Source organism: Leptonychotes weddellii, chromosome 4 (assembly GCF_054177405.1).
Source record: "Leptonychotes weddellii isolate Sample4059 chromosome 4, ASM5417740v2, whole genome shotgun sequence".
Classification (NCBI taxonomy): domain Eukaryota; kingdom Metazoa; phylum Chordata; class Mammalia; order Carnivora; family Phocidae; genus Leptonychotes; species Leptonychotes weddellii.
Window position 1 is genome coordinate 68,869,638 of NC_138372.1, and position 20,324 is coordinate 68,889,961.

At 41.3% G+C, this 20,324-nt stretch overlaps 1 protein-coding gene across 5 annotated transcripts in view; it reads left to right on the forward strand.

Annotated features, from left to right (window-relative positions):
* Window positions 1-20,324, forward strand: part of LRRC8B (leucine rich repeat containing 8 VRAC subunit B) — an 82,258-nt gene that overhangs the window by 19,586 nt on the left and 42,348 nt on the right. For 2 of the 5 annotated variants that reach the window (XM_081818747.1, XM_081818745.1), the window contains exon 1: window positions 15,873-16,292. The exons of 2 other annotated variants lie outside the window; for them this stretch is intronic. The gene's annotated coding sequence lies outside the window, so the exon portion shown is untranslated. Of the gene's footprint in view, window positions 1-15,866; window positions 16,293-20,324 lie in introns of those variants that run through there. One more of the 5 variants, XM_031036064.2, reaches the window with a different exon arrangement.

Genomic DNA, 20,324 nt, shown 5'->3' on the forward strand with positions numbered 1-20,324 from the left:
CTGAGCCTTGCAGGACGACATAGAATTAGGAAAGATGGGGGTGGAGGGAGGAAATGTCTAAGCAGAGGTGTGCAGGAAAGAATGGATGCAATACTGAAATAATTGTGGATGAATTTTATATCCAGGAGGACTCAAAATAATCATGGGCATGGGTGTGATAGGAGTTGATAATTGTTGAAGCTGGGTGAAGGAGACATTGGGGCTTCCTTATACTATTATTGATACTTTTGTATGTGTTAGGAATTATGTTCCTATAAAAAGTGTAAAGTACAGAAATGGTACGGAAAGTGGGTAGGCTGGCCTACCTGGAATAAAGGGTTTGTTCAAAGGCATAGTGGGGAATGATGTTGGAAAGGCAATTGGATATCAGATTTGGTAGGAGAGGGCGTTCATGACTATACCCTGTGGAGTCTGGGTAAGTACTGATAGACACTAGACTTCATTGACTGGACTTGAGTCTTAACATGAGGTCAAGGTGGAGTTGTAGATGGCCGCAACCCACTTAAATCTGTGTAGACCCCACTACATCTCATCGGGTATATTCAGTTCTGGAAGGCACATTTATAAAGGGCTTTTTACAAACCCAAATTTCCCTGGTGGGACACCTCAGGCACAGAAGAGTATCTCGCATCTTGTTGAGAATCTTCCTAGCAGAACACTTCATTAACTTAAGCTTGTCTACCTGGAAGGGACTTATTTTCCCTTCTGCCAAGTCCCTCTCCTACCCCTTTCCTCTCTCTCTCTCTCTCTCCCTCTCTTGTGGGCATAAGAGTGGGCAGTTAAAAGGAAATAAAATCATTACTATGATTCCCCGGTAATATGGAGGTACGTGTGTTTGGTGGAATCTAATCTCCTGAAAACAGATTTTACCAGCAGACTGAGTTATACACAGTGGCTCTGAACCATTTGGAAAATGTACTTTCTATAGCAACTGTAGCTTTCTGAAGCAACCTTCCTTCTTCCTTCCTGTTTAAAATGTTTCTCTACTGCTGAGGAGAGAAGGGGAAAGACATGTCAAATTTGGAGAGTTGGTAATATTAAGGCGTTATTCATTATTTGGATGTGATTCAGTGGCATGCTAGAGCAGACAAGAGCCGATTGTTGTATTCTCAGGAAATTATGCAAGCCAGCTGTTAAACATGCCATGAAACATTATATAAACTTGAGATATGAAAATAAAATTGATACTCAAAACTCATCCCTTCCTGATGATTTTACTATAATTTGCTATTATCCATGCTCCTAAGATTACTTATGTCTCACGTATCTGCATAGCACAAGTCCCATAGCATGGTGTCTGCACATTTCTTCTCAACCCCACATTCAGTGCCATCATGTCAGTAGCTTGAAATTGGCTGTGGTGGGAGGAGTTATGCCATACAAACCGGCAAAGACTGACTCAGGCCTTTTCTTCCCCCTTGGAGAACTGATTGTTGAATATCTACCAGCACACTGGGTATGATTATGGTATTCTGGTTGTATGTTTTAAAGACTCTACCTTTTAGAGACACATTCTGAAATAGGATAAAATATGATATCTAGAATTTATTTCAAGTAATCCAGTGAGGGTGGGTATTTTGATTATACCCTTCTCTTCACATTTATGTATGTTTAAAATTTTCCATAATAAAAGTTAAAAGGTTAAAAGTTAAAAACAAGGAATGCTACAATGAAAATAAATAAGCTGCCTATACCCAGTAGATAGTCTGGTACCTGTCGGCCCCTCAAACTGCCAACATTCCTTTGATAAAATATTATTCTCTAATTCTAGAGCCCGATTCCTAGCTGGTTCACATAGATCACTGAGTTTAAATGGCTGTTTCTCATGAAATAAAATCAAGAAATCATGATGTGCAGTTTGCCATACCCATGAGGACAGAGGAATCCAGGAGAACCCTCCCTAGGACACTGAAAAGCTTTCTCATCACAGTGGGGTTCAAATGCATTTGTTGGATTGCAATCCTGTTTGCAGAACCAGTTGTACAAATAGGAGAAAATGAATCAAGTTTTTGCTCAGAGGGCTACTTCAGATTACATGACAGCTGTGTACCCTTTAGATTTATTTTCAGTCTAGCTGATTTGAGTCATTGCTCAAGAAAGGAGTGCTGTCAAGTGAATTGTCTTCTGTGCAGATGACGAGAGCCTTTCTAAACATTGCCTCGCTGATATGAGTGATGTGTTTGGAATCGTTAGCCTATGAATTCAATTAGACCCAATCCAGTGACTTCAGAAGCATAGCATAGGTTACATACTGACTGCATTTCACAAAGAGTGCACAAACACAGTCTATTTCCTCACACGTTATCTAGATATCAAATGGAAAATGTGTAGTATAGATTACATAGAATATATCTCTTTCTCTAAGTTTACAGTCCTTTTCATTTCGTTCTTAATAGGAAGTTAGATTATGGTAATAGCTTCTTCTTGTCTTTGATTGTGTAATAATTCATACTAACTCAATCCAGTTGACCAGAAAAAAAATTATGTTGAGTGAGGGAATGCAAGTGGTCACTGTGATTGTCCCATCAAATGATGTGAGGAAATTACTAGGTTTTATAATGGGGATAGGGAAGGACAGTAAGAACCTTGAGGAGAAATTAGTCTAGAATATCTGTTTTGTAATTTTAAGTTGTGTGAGTCTCTGGTCCATGTAGAAAGACAGACCTAGACTGTTATGTAGGTTTAACCACAGGGGGAAAAAAAAATCAAAGTGTCAAGCAATGAAAACAACATGTCAAACTCAGGTAACCTGGGTCAGAATACCAAAAGGAAGCCTAGACTGAAACAGGAAGCGAGATCAGGAAACCAGAAGTGAGTAGCACAGGTAGGGCAAGAACCATGACTCATCCTCCTAAGACAGAGCTAGACAGAGGGGTCACCAGGAGAACCTGGGACGTTTTGCGACCTGGCTGCTTTTTTCCTCATGTTAACTCCTTTGCACTCATAACCTTCAGTGCCCTGTGGGGTCCCACCACAGCATAAGTCCTGAAAGAATTTCTTCAGAGTCTATAAATAGAAATCATGGTTCAAGATTAAGTTGAAGCATGCAGATTGAGATATGAATGCTAAGGAAAAAACACATGTTAAATTCTTGAAGTATAAGAATTGCAGGACTATGATTGATCACTCCAGGATAATTTATTGAGTTTCTACTATCTGGCTAAGTGCTGGGCATACCTCACTCAGTGCACCCTACAGGTAAAAGCCCTGTGTTCTTGGAGCTTACTGCCCGGTGGGTAGATCTAGACAATAGACGAAGTAATTCTATAGTACATTAAACAGAGATAAATTAGAGAAAAGCAAAACAGGAAATATTCTCTAGAATTAGATTCCCCAAAGATACATTTTCCAACTCTATCAAAGCTAGCAAAGATTGATAATTATGAAGATACAAAACACACCACATCTGGAATTCCTTCATGTTTCTATTAACTCTGTTGATAAACCAAATATATTCACTGTTTTTACCACCAGTAAGTTTAGAGCACAAATGAAAGTTGTAGTACTGTGGGAGAGGTAGCAGGGTTTTTTTTTTTAACACTGAAGTAAAATGAAACATATGCCCTTACATATTTTGTGAGAGAGTTGGCAGTTCATGATCAGGAAGGCATTGGAGCCCCTACAACAAGGAGGCTTTGATTACTGTCGTGTGTCTTTGATTACTTCCAAACCTGTTTACCTCCAGTTGGATAGACAAGTAGAAGCCATTCAAAGTAAAGAGGTTGTGTGTGTGTGTGTGTATGTGTGTATTACAAAATACAAACTTTATATAATTAGTCCAAGTTGATTGCCTTCATAAAAATTTTGTCTTTAAATGGAAATATTTAGAAAGGAAGGTACAAATGAATTTTTTATAGGACATAGACCCAGGCTACCTTAAGTTTTTTATTTTATTTTTATTTTTATTATTTAAAGATTTTATTTATTTATTTGACAGAGAGAGACAGCAAGAGAGGGAACACAAGCAGGGGGAGTGGGAGAGAGAAAAGCAGGCTCCCCGCCGAGCAGGGAGCCCAATGTGGGGCTCGATCCCAGGACCCTGGGATCATGACCCGAGCCAAAGGCAGACGCTTAATGACTGAGCCACCCAGGTGCCCCGAGTTTTTTATTTTAAATAATTTTTTCCAAGTTACCAAGCTTTTAAACCCAGTATTAGCCAGGGTCAGTGCCAAAAATGTGCAGTCTAACAAATTCATTTCTATGTCCTCCTCTCCCTAGAGTGTACTGCAAACTCAGTGTTTTAAAAACCACATTCATCACTATCCTCCACAAATTTTCACCATTGACCCTTGGCCAAGACTAGGGTGCTCACTTGTCCTTGAGCCCTGGGGGTCCTGAACATCTAGTCTGCCACCAAGTCCTTCTGATCAATACCTGAGTAAACCTAGAATCCATGTCCATAAACTGTTTAGTAGAATACCTGCCTGAAGGTGCTTAAAGCTGTTTGCTTTTATCCCCTCGTCTCCTCCCATCTAGGCACATCTTAGTTCAAACCTTCTTTCTTGTTTTACCCCTTGGACTGTTGATCTGGTTCTCTACCCACATTGTATATTTCCCCTTCTAATGAATCCTCCATGCTACCACCGAAGCTGCAAATTCTAAATTTCTAAACTTAAAATTTGACACTGACCAGATCATGTCACTCCCTTGCATAAAACCCCTCATTGACTCCATGACATTGTGCCCATGTCTCTTTAAGACCTGACCCTAAATGTCCTTTCGCCTCACCTTGCTCAGCTTTCCTACTGGCTTCACTCTTGAGAGCAATACTCAGTCAAAACTTAGCTATGCCAGACCCCTTATAAAGGTCTGAAACCTTAATTAGGCTAATAAATTATCCTTGGTAGAGTGAAAGAGCAAAATTCAGGGGCTTGCTCATTGGTCTTCCAGTGAATATTGGATTATTAACTAGTACTTTATGATAAAACCTTTTACCAGCCCAGCTTGAATCCTCTTTCCTGTCCCCATCTCTCCCACCAGCCAATATTTGTCAGGTTTTCCCTCATAATACTACTTAAATTCCTTCATCCCTGGTCATTTTCACTGACACTCCCCCATTCAGGTCTTCATGACTTAGTTATTGAATTACTACAGTAGGATCCTTACCTGGTTCTCTTGCCTTCATTCTGTCTCGCTTTCTTCTCCTGCCCCTTGTATCTTCTGTGTCCCTCCCCCACCCCCAGGTTAGTCTTCCTGAAACATGGCTTGCATTCTGTTTTAGAATCTCTCATGGTTCTCTTTTGTGAGTCAAGTCAAGCCATACTCTTCATTCTGGAATCTTAATCCTAAATGTCCTCACTACGTCACTTATTTGTGAAGTCTTCTCACTCTGACTATGAACATTCTCTCCTCAGTGGGACCTGCTGCCTCTTGCTCTTCTTAACTCCAGACCTCTCTGTTCTTGTTCTTCTACAGCTGGAGTTCTTCTTTCTGATCCAGCTCTTGCCTAGCCCTACAGGCTCAGATGCACATCACCCAGGCTGCTTTCTTTAGTCCCTCAACTATAACTTTGTTGACCTTTGTACGAGGCAGCTTTGGATAGTAGGAAGAACACGATGGTTGGTGTCAGTTATGGGATCAAGCTCTTGTTCACAAAACGTGTCTTAGGCAGCTTGTTTTTTCCTCTCTGAACTGGTATCCCTATCATAAAGTGGAGCAAATGATTTAAATGACTTAATGGGGAAAAAATGCTCTATAAACTTTAAAGCATCATGCAGATGTATCTCATTTTTGTTTCAACTATATACTGTTTGTAATATATTTTGATATTGATATTTGATCTTGATAACATATTTTCCCATTGCCTAATCACTTAATGTATATTTCCCATCTTCCTTTTATGCGTGTTTTAAGGGTAGATATAAGACGAAATACAAAAATACAATGAATTCTCATTTACTATTATTCCTTCTTATCTTATCCATCCCACACCATAGCAAACATTAAATAAATTTTCCCATCAAGAGAATCCAATGAATAAAAGTGTAAAGTTTCAGGCACAATAGGAGAGAATAGTATTTGATACAGGGAGTGAGAGAGTAGCAGGAAGAAAACAAGGTGACCAGAGAAAAAGAGCCCATCTAGGGAATTGGCCTGCCTCAGTACTGACTGCTTTCATGGGTCCATGGACAAGGGCAGGATTCAACTCCTAGGCTATCTCTGCAAACTTTTTATACCCCAGCAGTAGAGTTGCCCCACCTTCTTAAGAGTAACAGTTCTCGCACAGAGTAGGCTCTCAAATGTTTGTTGACTTCACTACCCACATAATTTTCCTACTGTGACGCATCCATATGCACACAGTATGTTTCTATGCACATGTGTACATGCCAGTGGATTTGTCTATCCCTGCTTGTAATTATTCACCTTTCTCTTTCCTTTTCGGTTTCCTTGTCACATGTAGCAGGAGTGTGTCTGCTTCATCTGCAGAGTGGTGCTGATACTCACATTTGCAATGTGTTTGTGCAGTGACGGGGGTGCCTGATCACTTGATAAGGTCATAGGTACTTCCAGGAGCTATTTATTAAAATTGCTAAGAAATGTCCAAAAATATAACATTATAATATTAAACTTATTCAAATCATACTTAAAATTAATACAAATAATAATCAGTACATAAGAACTCATTCTTGCAAGGGTGTCTTCTAGCCTCCCACAGGCAATTTCCTGGGAACAAGAGATAGGGCAGTAGAGTGCAGGAGTTTCTGATTCTGTCTAGTGTCTGCCTTGAAGCAAAATATCAACTGGCAACTCTTGCTGGATAACACTGTCCTTGGACAATAAGAATAACCATCAGGTACTCATAACTCTTACTGTGCCTGCGCCACCGAGTCTCAGTACTCAGTTAAAAAACAAACGAATCAAACACTAAAATACAGTCCCTGGTTTCAGGGAATTCATTAATTTGTGGAGGATAAGGGAATGATAGGAACCCCAGCAAAACAGGAGAAGTGCGATTTGCTCATTACCTTACAATCCAGGGGTGCATTTCTCCAAAGCAAGTCATTAAGGATTTGTGATTGTTTTGTTTCAGAGTAGATTTAGTGCAATGGAAAATGCTAGCTTAAAACCAAGTGCTCCACTCACTAGGCGGGCTGGGCGAGTGCTCACATTTCAGATGATCCAGCCTGGCTGGAGGACAAGACATTTGCATAGAATATTGGGGAAATTGTCAAACAACAAAATGAAGATGTATGCTTTTGAAATTCCTCTTACTGCTGCTTTAATTAAATTGAAGTTTCCAAAGGAATGGACTTTCAAATGAAATGTTAATAGTGCCTCAGCTAATTCCAGTGCATTCTTTCATTTTACTCACCTTTCACAATGTGATCATACTTGGTTTCACTTCCTGGTTTGTTCACACAAGCCTGTTGTTGCTGGGAAATATTTAAATAAAGCGTTTATGAAAGAAGAATATTGTTTTGTAATGGATGAAAGCATTTGGGTTTGATTTTGATTTAGTTCGTGTAGTAATTTTTACAGTAGTAAGATTTCTGACGCCTGAACTGGCAAATCAGTTGCCCAAAGAAAACTTAAAAAACAACAACAAAAAAAACCCAAAAAAACCTTTGGCACTGAAGTTAATTAAGTTACCTTGTGGTGAAGTCGTCTACAGAACTGTTTGATTAGGCAGCAGTTGTGAAACAAATGAAATGTTGGCCCATAATTAGAGTAATTGTAACTTGATTTTAAGCAGACGCTTGATTGCATGGTGAGTGACATAATGCCTAAGGATTTTTCCAAAAGAAGGGCCCAGTCAGTATATTCTTTTTTTTTTTTTTTAAAGATTTTATTTATTTGACAGAGAGAGACACAGCGAGAGAGGGAACACAAGCAGGGGGAGTAGGAGAGGGAGAAGCAGGCTTCCCGCAGAGCGGGGAGCCCGATGTGGGGCTCGATCCCAGGACCCTGGGATCATGACCCGAGCTGAAGGCAGACACTTAACGACTGAGCCACCCAGGTGCCCCCCAGTCAGTATATTCTTAAGCTGATGGCTTACTTATGCTGTGTTTCACATGGCCACTAGTCTGTCTGGCACCATTTTGTGTGTGTTTTTAAAATTACTGTTCTTATGTGTTATAGCATTGCGTGAAGTATTTGGCTATTAACTCTAAAAGTGATATTTTTACCCCAAAGCATCTAATTTCACCAAAGAATTCAGGTACCATCTAGTGTTAAAAACAAACAAACAAACCAAAAAAACCACAACTGATCAAATCCATTTCTCTTTTGAAAACACCAGTGAAACAGGAAAAGTCTGCTCACTGGAAATCTAATTGTTTTGTCCATGTGCATCATTTGACTGGCTGACCTGAAAGTTTAAATTTTTTGTTAGGTAGGCTCTACACCTAGCGTGGAGCCATACGTGGGGCTTGAACCCTGAGATCAAGACCTGGCTGAGATCAAGAGTCCAATGCTTAACCGACTGAACCACCCAGGTGCCCCTGAAAGTTTAATTGTTTTAAGTATAACTATTTTTCTACTTGAGATTTTAGTTTTGCAGTCCATTTATGTTTTATTTTATGAGGTGATCTAATATGTAGTCTAATATAGAAGTAGGCCTCCTGCTCTTGTTGTCAAACCCCTTGTGATGAATTCTTCCTGATGCTTTCAAATTAATTTCCCTAATACACACTAATATGCCTTTAAATGTATTTTTTCCATCATTCCCCTGCTCAGATGCCGTCAATGGTTCCCTACTGGTTATATGATCAAATCTAAATTACTTTCTGTTGCCATAAAAATATTTGGCTATTGATTCTAAAAGTGAAATTAAACTGACATAAAGTGACTCTAAAACAATCATTTCTCGGGTACCTGTCAGTCATGCACTAATAAGGCCTGAGCTATGTCTTGAAAAGTTCTTAGCCTGACATTGGAGACTTTCTTTACTATTTAACCCTAATCTACTTCTCTCCATTATTTCCATCTCAAAAATTCCACTTCATCAGTATATGTCTCTTCACTAACTCCTAAAATTCACCTTGGCATCCTCCTACCTTCTTTATTTGTTCCTCCATTCCTCCTACTATGTGCCTTATTATTAATTCTCGTCCCTTCAGCCTCATCCCTTTGCCTCACACCTAGATAAATCTTATGCATCTTTCTTGGCCCACTCATAACTCTTAGGCAGTAACTATTATTCCTTTGGTGTATATTGCCCTAAGATGCAACTGTAATCCATTTGAGCTTTCTTGTATTCATGCTTTATTTCACTAAAGCATAAGATCCTTTTGAGGGTCTGGTCTGAGGCTGACACACACCCTTCTATTCCTTTCAACATTAGGGATCATGCTTTGCACCTTTGCAGAGGCGAGGTCGTGATTGTCAAATGCACCCAGTGTCAGAGTGGATGCAAGATATGACATCCTATCACACTTTCTGTTGGGGTCCCATCTCTGGCCATGACACAGTTGGTGGTACATAGGGTCCTCTTTATTTCTACATCCATTCAACTAGCAGCAGCTAAGTTGTGGCCTTCCTTAAATGGGTAAGACTTTCCACAATAAAAACAGATGGTGTTGTCAAATATGAATGGAAAAATATGATTTCTTGTGTGTGGTAAGGGGAAGAGAAAAGGACAGAGGGAAAAAAAAAACCACACCATTAGCTTTCTTGGCACAATCTTTCCACCTTTCAAGTTTGATTGCTAAGAAATAACTGTAGATTCATTTGCTGTGTACAAAGGAGAAACTTCAGTCACTAACCCAGAGATTATGCTTCTTCGGCAGCTGAATTTGTCACTGAGCCAGACAAAGCCCCACCCTGATTTAGAAGTCATGTGTTAAACTTCGAGATGGGAATGTGACTTTTGTCTCCTGAGAAGCCATCAAAACTCTAAAATTCCCGGAGGGAACATGGTTTCCCTGCTTTGCTAACACCAAATGAAGAGTCTGAAGCCCAAAGCCAACCCAGTGTGCAGAAACACTGTCACCTTTGCAGTGTGGACATTCTACCTGATTCCTATTTGTTATTTGTGGGTTCTTTTAGAGGCTGACCTTACTCTCTCACTTCAGTATGCCCTGAATGACCTGAAATTATTCTTAATGCCATGGCTGAACTAAATCTTTCTTCTTTGCCGATAGGGCTTGAATCTGCTAAATGACTCAGGGGCCCTTACGTGTCAAATGGAATTTGGAGAATTGAAGACAAGATGATGTGGTGATTGTAGGAAGTTGCTGTGGTCTTTGCTCCAACAAGGGAGTCTAATCTTAATTCTTTTATCCATTCATTGAATGTTTAATAGCAGCTTCTGCCTGTAAGAACACGGGGGGATACAGCATGACTCATGTAGACCAGACCTCAGAGCTTGTAGTTTAGTGGAAGAGAAATAAACTTTTAATTGAACAACTGCATGAAGGTGTGTGGTGAGCACTGTGAAAGCGAGGGATGGAAGACTAAAAGAGCTCATTGTGATGGGCTTGGTCGGAATGGTCAGGGAAGGCTTTCCTTAGGAAGAATGTCTGTAAGTCATTGACTCTGGAAATCAGAGGCTTAATGACTGTCCTGGTTGGGCCCTTGAAGGTGAGTTTGACCTTCTAAGTGAACTGCTTTGCACTCTTTCAAATTGCAACTATTTTGAATGAGAATTAGCCCTCAAGCGTGACTCTTCTTACGCAGTTCTGTGCTAGGGTGGTACAATATGTATCGGGTCCTTGCCCTCGGTTCCTGGCACAGCGCGAAAGTCCTTGAAATTTCCTGATAGGAGCATCTTTTGTTACTCATAATGAGCACCTCTCAGCCATACCTGAGTTTTTGCTAATGAGGTGACTCTGGGTGAGCCCATAGAGAGCTTCAGGTTGGGGGCTAGTCACCAGAAGAACCAACCATGTGATGAGAGGGTTGGAACTTTCAATCTACCCCTGACCTCTGAGGAGGGGGGAGGAGCTGGAGATTTTTCCTTGCCAGTGGCCAGTGACTTAATCAACCATGCCTGTGTAATGAAACTTCCATAAACACTCCTCAATGATAGGGCTTGGGGAGCTTCCCAATTGGTGCTTGGGAGGTTGGCATTTTCAGATTGGGTATGGCAGCTCCATACCCGCCTCCCCCTCCACCGCCAAGACTACCACCAAGTACCATGCCCTAGGTATCTGTTCCATTTGGCTGCTCCTGAGTTGTATCCTTTGCACCAAACCTGCTGGTTTGTGTTTTCCTGAGTTCTGTGAGTCATCCAAGTGAATCATCAAACTTAAGGAGGGGATTAGGGAAACTCTTGGATTGATAGATAACCAAGTCAGACAGAAGAGTGGGTTGTCGGGGTCCGAGGACTTATAACTGGTGTCTGAAGTGGGGGCAGCCTTGTGGGACTGAGCCCTTAAACCTGTTGGAGTCTCACACTGACTCGAGGTAGTTAGTGTCAAAATAGGACTGCATGGTAGGGCACCCACATGGTGTCAGAAAAAAGACATCTCACCATGTTTACTCTGAATGTAAACCAGACATTTTTCTGCTCCAGCAGAGGAGCAAATAGAAATCAGTGATTTTGACCAGGAGCCATATCCAAGTTGCAAACATGGAGCACTGATTTAACACCAAGGTGAACGTGGACTTTTTACGGGAAACATAGATGCCAGAAGAGCTTTCAAAACTGACCTGTTTCTCTGCTCATGCTCTTGCTGGATGCTTCACTCCTCCCACACCTTCTTCCAGGGAAGAGACAAGCAACGTCAGCTGACTGGAATGTTTCAAAAGGCCTTCTCTGGGCTGGGCAGATAGGCATGGCGGCTCTTCATTGGCATGGGAGCCAGAGGCTGTGGGTGTTGTGTCGTCTTTTCTTCTTTTCTTTCTCCAATGGACAGAATATAAATGGTTCATTATCAGCCCAATATCGCAAGGTTGATTTGGAAAAGAATTTGTTTCCGTTCGTTGTTGTCTTCTCCCTGTGCAATTCCGTGTTTGGGCTACATATTTCTACCTGGACCCCTGGGCCTTTTGGAAAAATTCCTTTTGACTTTTATAGTGGGACTTAAATGTTAGGAGATGTCAGTGACCTTGTAACACTCACTGTTTTGTTTCCTTGGAACCAAAGTGGTATAAATAAAGCTCACTTCATGGGTTGTTTTGTTTCGATTTAAGATAATATTCCAAGGCCAAAGGCATCCTCTTTTAAAATTACCGGTAAAAAAAAAAAAAAAAAATGTCTTTCTTTATAAGAGTTCACCTTTACATTTATATGCCATTTTAATGATTCCAAAGTACTTCCACAATATTTATTTTACCACCGCTATCAACCCTCGGGGCCTCTATGATTGTCCGTATTATAAAGGCGAGGACTAGAGGCCTGGGTTGGATGAGTTGATTTGCTTAAGGCCATACACATGGTGGTGGAGGCAGGCCGGGGACTCGAAGTGTACATTTTCCACACTGCCTCCATGGAAAACCAGCCCCTGCCTCTAATTCGTGCTTGTGGGGGAGGAATGGAGAGGTGAGGCTTCACTTGATGAGCAACAGGGCCCCAGGGTTGAGGGAAGAGGAGATATAAAAATAAATAAAAATTGGATGGTTTGCATTCACCTAACTCGACTCCAGAACATTTACGGGGCAACACATCAGCAGGACGAGCAATCACTCTCTATCCCAGAATTGACTATTGTAGCAATGCCTGCTGCTGACTGAGGAGGAGAAAACTTCTGTAAAAATGCCCAATATCTGGGAGCATAGACACCAGTAACATGTAGGTAGAAACAGAGCTAAAAGCTTTAAAAATCGCTTCTCACAGCACTAGTCCCAACTGGATCTGAATCCATGACACAGGCAGCGTGAGCTGGAGTTGATGGGGGGGCCCATACCTGACTTGTCAGGTTGAATGAGTGCCCACAGTGAGCCACAGGGTGAAGCATCCTTTCTTCCTAGTCCATCTCTCAAGTGAGAGATGATCACAGACTATGTGACCCAATCTGCCCAGCCTTTTGGAGTCAAGCCCTCGCATTCCTGGGAAGGACATAGCAAGAGCCAGTAAGACAGCAAGAGAAGCCGGATAGCATTTGCTCCCATCACATTCTATGGCCAGGCCTCCCGAACCCTCCCTGTGATATTATTTTGACTTTATAATAACAACAATAACAAAAAAAATCAGGAGGGTTTGATATGTTTTTTTTTTTTTTTTAAGATTTTATTTATTTAAGAGAGAGAGAGCATGAGAAGGGGGAGGGTCAGAGGGAGAAGCAGACTCCCTGCCGAGCAGGGAGCCTGTTGCGGGACTCGATCCCGGGTCTCCAGGATCATGACCTGAGCCGAAGACAGTCACTTAACCAACTGAGCCACCCAGGCGCCCGAGGGTTTGATATGTTTTAAAAAGGGCTCTCTGACTGCCGTTTGGAAATGGGACCAAGGAGGGCAAGTGAGGAAGACATTTCGGTTGTCTTCCCCAAAGATTCAGCAGGCTTCACCCAAGACAGGGATGCAGAAGGGGCTAGTTTAAGACAAGAATGGGTAAATTTGAGGGAATAGAAAGAAAGAAGGTTTGGGGGCAGGTGCCTGAGCTCTTGATGTTGCTACCACCTTCAGCATCATTCAGCTATCTATTCTTGATGTTGCTACCAACACTCAGAGATCCAAGAAATGCGAGTTTGGTGTAGGTGTGAGCAGAAATGGTGGATTTAGTTTGGGACGTGCTGAGTGTGAGTTGCTTCCACACATCTCAGTGGATAGCCAGGAAGGTGTTCAGGAGATGATTTTGAGGCTCAGAGCTATAAAGCAGGGCTCACCCTGTAGCTTTGGGGATCACCCACATAGAGGTGGTGGATGACCTTTTAGAGTAGAGGATGTCACTTGAGGAATGCCTGTGCGTGACCAGAGAAGCTACTGGCCAAAGAATCACCAGAGAATCCTGGTGAACCCCAGTTCTTAAGGGATGGGTTTATATTAGGACCCTTGCATGGTTTCCAGTTACCTTTTTACCTTCAATTAAAATCAGTGCTTTTGTTACTATGTTTGACCCAATGACCTTCTTTTCTTTCTATGACCCACTTTTACGCTCTTTTTAGCAAGATTGATTTATGAGTAGCCAATCATAGACCATTCATTGCTCTCTTTCTAAGAAAATCTATACTGTTTGTCTTTGAATTCATGTTTTCCCTGGTGCTGTCACCATTTTCTTTTAAATCCCTGTTCAATTCTTGCCACTCCAGAGGAGTGTTTTCAGATTAAGTGTCCCCCAGCTCCAACTGCAATTAATCAACTCAGAAGACAATGGGGTGTTGGAAGTGGAAGGTCTATCGATCATTTGGCTTTCCCTCCAGTGTGACAAGTAAGGAAACTCAGGTCAGATGAGGCAAGGTGACTCATTCAACATTACACTGTCGGATCGGTAGAAAGTAGGGAGTAAAAATTGAGTCTCCTGAGACCTAGTCAGGGGTTCTTTCTGTTAAGCCATGCTGCCTTGTGGTTTTGATTCTTCCCTCTGTCACTGTGAGGTGACTTTCCTTCATTTGAACATCCAGTCTCATTCCTGCATTCCCTCATCCTCCTCCAGTCTCGCCCTACACAGAGGCAGAGCAGTGATTTCTCTTATTAAATTAGCTCTCATTTGATATGGATCATTACCTCTACCCTCTTGTGCCTTGGATGGTCATTTCCACCCCACATATCCAGAGCCCAGGGAAGTAACAAGGCAATCCTACAAAAATGAGTTCATAATTATGAGAGTCTCAGGAATTGATTGACTGATTGATTGATTGATGAGTGTTAAGTGCCCAGTAAGTATGTCTGCTATCACTAATGGAAAGGGTTATGATTGCTCTTCTTTAATTACTTCCTAACACACATGCCATCTCCCTCTACCCCCCGCCTGCCATCTGCGCCTCCCCCCAGCTCTCCTTCACATTAGGCTATCCTTGATGCCTTCTGCTAGATTAGCCTCTTAATAAAAGATTAATAAGAGGCTCAAGTACGGGCGCCTGGGTGGCTTAGTTGGTTAAGCGACTGCCTTCGGCTCAGGTCATGATCCTGGAGTCCCTGGATCGAGTCCCGCATCGGGCTCCCTGCTCAGCAGGGAGTCTGCTTCTCCCTCTGACCCTCCCCCCTCTCATGTGCTCTCTCTCATTCTCTCTCTCTCAAATAAATAAATAAAATCTTAAAAAATAAAAAAAATAAATAAAAAAAGAGGCTCAAGTACTTTTCAAACCCATATAACGTTATTGGTGAGTTTTGTAAACATGTGGGTGCTTCAATGGTTATTTTAGGGAGAAAAAAATGATCTCATATGTGTACTTACCTAGATAGTCAATAGAAGATTTTTGAATGTGTTAGCTTCATATGTGGCTATTCCTCTAGTAGAAAAGAAGATCTATGCCTTTTCCGGACAAATTAGTAGGATCATATTCTCTCACGCAGCCAGATCCTTCTAATTCAAAGTAACAAACAAAATTGATAATTAAATAGTATTTATTATAATCTAGGAATTATGGGTAAAGCAAATTTGACATAGTAAACATATTTTTTATGTGTCCGTATGCCTTACAGTACATCGGGGCCCACTGTATATTAGATTTGTGTAATCCATTTATGTTCATTTTAAAGCAGTCAGAACAGCTTTTGTTTTACATGATTATAGGGTTTTTTGTGATAAAACATACATATCATAAAATGTATCATCTTAACCATTTTTAAATGTACAGTTCTGTGACATTAAGTTCATGCACACTGTTCTGCAACTATGGATTTTAAAACATGGCCTTTGCTTGGGTGACATTGGCGATATCTGACTTGCCTGCAGCATGGAGCTTGACTGGGAAGACACGCACTGCATCAGAAAGTGGGCTAACTTAGTTTTGCATCAGCTTGTATTGTTTTGGCCTCACAACACTGTCTTCCCTTTGGGCTATATATTAAATAATTGAGGTAAGTTACGTTTATATTTCACAACACTTTCTAGTGTCTAGAGTCATGTGATATATTGCAAAACCTGGCATGGAAATCACTCATTTAGGTGGAGAAGGAAACCCCCTGACAACCAATCTGGTTTCTCTTTACAGGCTAATACTTTAAAGCCAACCTTTAAAGGATTAATTTTAGATAAAGCTGCTACTGTGTTAATAAATTACCATTACTGAGTGCTTACTTTGTACCTACTGCTGTGCTAAGCATTTGATTTATGGTTACCTCATTTAATTCTTTTTTTTTTTTTTTAAAGATTTTGTTTATTTATTGAAGAGAGAGAGAGAGCATGAGCAGTGGGGAGGGCCGGAAGCAGCCTCCCTGCTGAGCAGGAAGCCCGATGTAGGGCTCGATCCCAGGACCCTGGGATCATGACCTGACCTGAAGGCAGCCGCTTAAGCAACTGAGCCACCCAGGTGCCTCCATCTCATTTAATTCTTTTTTTTTTTTTTAATTTATTCATTTGAGACAGAGAGATAGAGAGAGAGCATGAGCAGGGGGAGGTGCAGAGGCAGAGGGAGAAGCAGGCTCTCCGCTGAGCAGGGAGCCGGATGTGGGTCTCGATCCCAGGACCCTGGGATCATGACTTGAGCCGAAGGCAGAGGCTTAACCATCTGAGCCACCCAGGCACCCTCCACCTCATTTAATTCTTAAAATAACTGCATTGTCCCTGTTTTACAGATGAAACAATTAATACTTAGCTTATCTAACATCGAGCAGGTGGTAAATGACAAAGTTAGAGTTCGATCAGACCTTAACCATTTTGCTGCGTTCCCTTCCAGATTTCTCAAACATTCATAAGAGTTTTATAAGGAGAACTAGGCCTAACAATGTAACTAACATATTAAAAGTATCTAACATACTGAAGGCATGTGATACTTCTTTATTAAGTCATTCAGAAAGAACGGGGATATGGTATTAATTTATTTTAACCACATTTTAATAGGAAAGCCAAGAAGAAAAGCCTTGTAAAATATCATTTAAATACAGATTAAACCTCAGTTATTCCTCTTGTCATTATGTTACTGCGGCGTGTTTCTCTGTAAGAGGCCGTGCCTGCAGGATGCTCCCTTGCTCTGGCTATCTCGCATGTCTATCTTAATTATATAATAGAGGCAGGCAGGATGGAGGGAGCATTTGTTGATTCTGTTTCACGAGACGGAATACTGAGTAATGAGCTAGGAAACCTATATAGATCTGATTTTTAGATTATGTCTTTTGGTTCCTCTAAAAGATAGATTGTAGATTTTTTTTTTTTTAAAGAGAGATGCCACGTTCTATATAAAACTCCTTTTTATATAGTTCACTGGAGAGGCGGTGTAGCAGATGGCTCATACTCCTGGTTGGTGTGAATTCAGGGTTCGCTTTGTGAGCTTGAGCAAGTTTAATTTTTCCAGTCCTCAACGTTCTCACCTTTAGAGCTGAGATCATAATACCTACCTCACTAAATACACAGTAAATGTTAGCCTTCCCTTTTCCATCTCCTTCTACCTTTTTAATTCAGCACATAGTTATTACTAAGAATGTTTTGTGTGTTAGGTCCTGTCCAGCTGTCCCGTACTCTGTATTCTTCTAAGAGCTCGAAGCGAGAGGCAGGAAGGCATCTAACCAGCTCTTTGTGATGCAGATTAATATCAGTATAATAGAACTATCAGCACTCCCTAAATGCTGAAGAAGCATGAAGTATGGAGCAACTACTGATTTTGGGGGTAGAGTGGGTAGCAGCGTTCATTTTAAACATCTTTTGTGTTTAACGGTCCTTTAATACTTCATGAACATTAAACCTTTATATTTTCGGGTCAGAAGTTAACTCGACCTAAACACTAGGCTGATTTTCAGTGCATGGCAATTTGGTATTTGTCATTGGGTTAAGAAAATGTTCTACTGGATATAGCGTTCTTTATAGTGATCACTCTCAGAAGTTACTGATTATAGGAGACTGAAACCATCCAGAGGCACATAATATTTTCAGCTTGCTCATAGCTCACAGTAGTTGTAGAATTACAAAACTTATGGAGCACCTAATATCTGGCGGGACCCTGAGGAGACAAGAAATGTCCTTGCCTTCCCCGAGCCCATGGTCTTGGGGGAAGGTGGAGAGGGAAAGGGCTCACAGAACAGAATGATACACACCATCCTTGTTGGGGTGAAAACTTGATACTTCCCCTGGTCTTGGCATGATTCCTGTTGCAATGTACTTTTAGCTTGTACGAAAGAATTGTGAAATCATAATTTGATAAGATATTAAGGTCATTTAGGAATGCTGTGGCATTTATCCAGCGATCCATCACTGATTCAAAATGACTCACCGTCATTAGAATGCAGCCAGTCATGCTAAATTTGACAGCAGTTCTCCGTTCAGATTTCTGAGATGTCATGTTTGGTGGCTATGTTGAAAAGTATGAGTTTTTCTCCTTTCTTCCTGAGGGGTGAAGGCTTTGCCTCTGCTTCTGAATCTCTGCACCTCTCATGGGGTGATGGAAATGCCAGAGGTTCTGTCCCCCCTGCTCTGCTTTCCCGCCTTCCCAGACCCATTGTGTGTGTGCACCAGTTGTGTTTATAGATCATTCAGAGAGCCAGGCCTTCTTCCTCCGTACCCTTGGTTCCTAACTGGGTGGTAAAACCTGATCTAGTATTACTGGTTCACTCAGTAATTATTTACTAAATATTTATGGTAGGGATAGGGGCAGGATTGAGATCTGGGGGTCCAAGAGATAGGCTAATAATTTGTTACCCTGGGCAGGCTGATGATTTGATGCCACTTCAGACTGTTGTCCTTTAAATATTTGTTCACAACATTTTTAAGAGGAAAAACCAAGCCCTAGATGAGAGGGAAGGGGGTAGCCAAATCCCTCAAATCCCCCTCCTGCCAGTTTCTAGGATCTCAACTGACCAGAAGAAAAATAGCAGACCCCTTCTTTTTCCTTCCAACCATATTCTCTACAATCCCTGAGAATAGTTCTGGTGGATACTATTTTTGTTTCATTTAGTTAAGTTTCCAGAGATGTTTTCAGCACCCCATGGATGTCTGTACATGGAAACTGTCGTAACATCCAGGCTTTTAATCTAGCCCTGGAAAGAGACACTGGGATAGATCCCAGAAATGTAGATAAATAAGATGCTGCCTCAGCGCTCAAGGAACTTGGGGCAATAGCTTATTATATACTATAAAACAGTGTGAGAGAACTGTTAATGTGGTAGGAACACAGATGGAGGAGCAGTGAATTCAGGCTGTGGAGGTCAAGGTGGCTCATGGAGGTGATGCCATGGTGGGACTGATGGTGAAATGAAATGTCCCTCCTTTAAGTACATCTGGTATTCCTAGTTTGAACTTTTCAAACTGATGAAATAGGCTACTTTAACTTTATATAACCTAAAGCCTTAAACTTATGGAATTGCTCAAGGCAGGATGAGTAAGTGTGATATTGCAGTGATTCTTGCCCTATCTGACTTACAGAATGAGATCAAGTTACTAGGCAAAGATTCTTGATTTCTGGCTAACCCTTAAAGGGAAGGATTTTATTTAACCATCACTAAGACACAAATTCACGCCAATGGAGAGCCATTCTCAGATTCCAGAGCTTTAGAGCAGTTCTTTGCTTAACTACAAAGGAGTTTGTTTTGTCAATCTCCCCTATCTCTACTGACCAGAAGGAAATAAGAGCATCCAGACTTCTCAATTTTCAAAGCAAAAGGAGGGGGAGCCTCTTGTTTTTCTATCATAGTTGATTGTCCCCTATTGTTCTTTAATCCACAGTCACTTGAAAGTATTCCCTTGTATGTCCTTCGCTGGGAACCTTTTGAAGGGAGCTCTTCTTTGAGAAAGGGAATTCTTAGTGTTATGTTTGTCATCTCCAAATCTTCCAGAATAGAATTTTTAAGATGCTCTTGGAATTGACTTTTTAAGTGAAAATGAACATGCCCTGTGTCCTGCCAGTGGGGAGACAAAATGTTTTTGAGGGGGTAGGTAATGCCAGTTTCATAACACTCATTAGCCTCGCAAACTGGAGAAGCCACGGACGCCACAGCCTGTCAGCCGCTGGGTCCGGCCGCATTACCCTGGCGGTCGAGTCCTGGGTTTGCCTGCCTCGCGTGGACTGTTTATTCTATCCTAACAAGCCTTGTCATTTAGTATTTTCACCTTTCATTTTTCTAACTTGTACTTTTGTTTGCAGCTGAGGAGAAAGAAAGATGATAACTTGTGCTATCGTTTCTAAAATTAGTTTTGAGCCATTTGGTTTTAGCCTGGATAAAGAAACTGAGCTACATTTTGTTGTTTTTTTACTTGGCAGCAATGGCTTCACTCTGAGATGACAAGTTGTCATTAGGAGGGAGCTTTCATTACACTTACATCTTCTCAGCAAAATATTCCTCTGGCGTAGGTAAATATTAAGTAGAAAAGAAGAATGAGGGGCGCCTGGGTGGCTCAGTCGGTTAAGCGTCTGCCT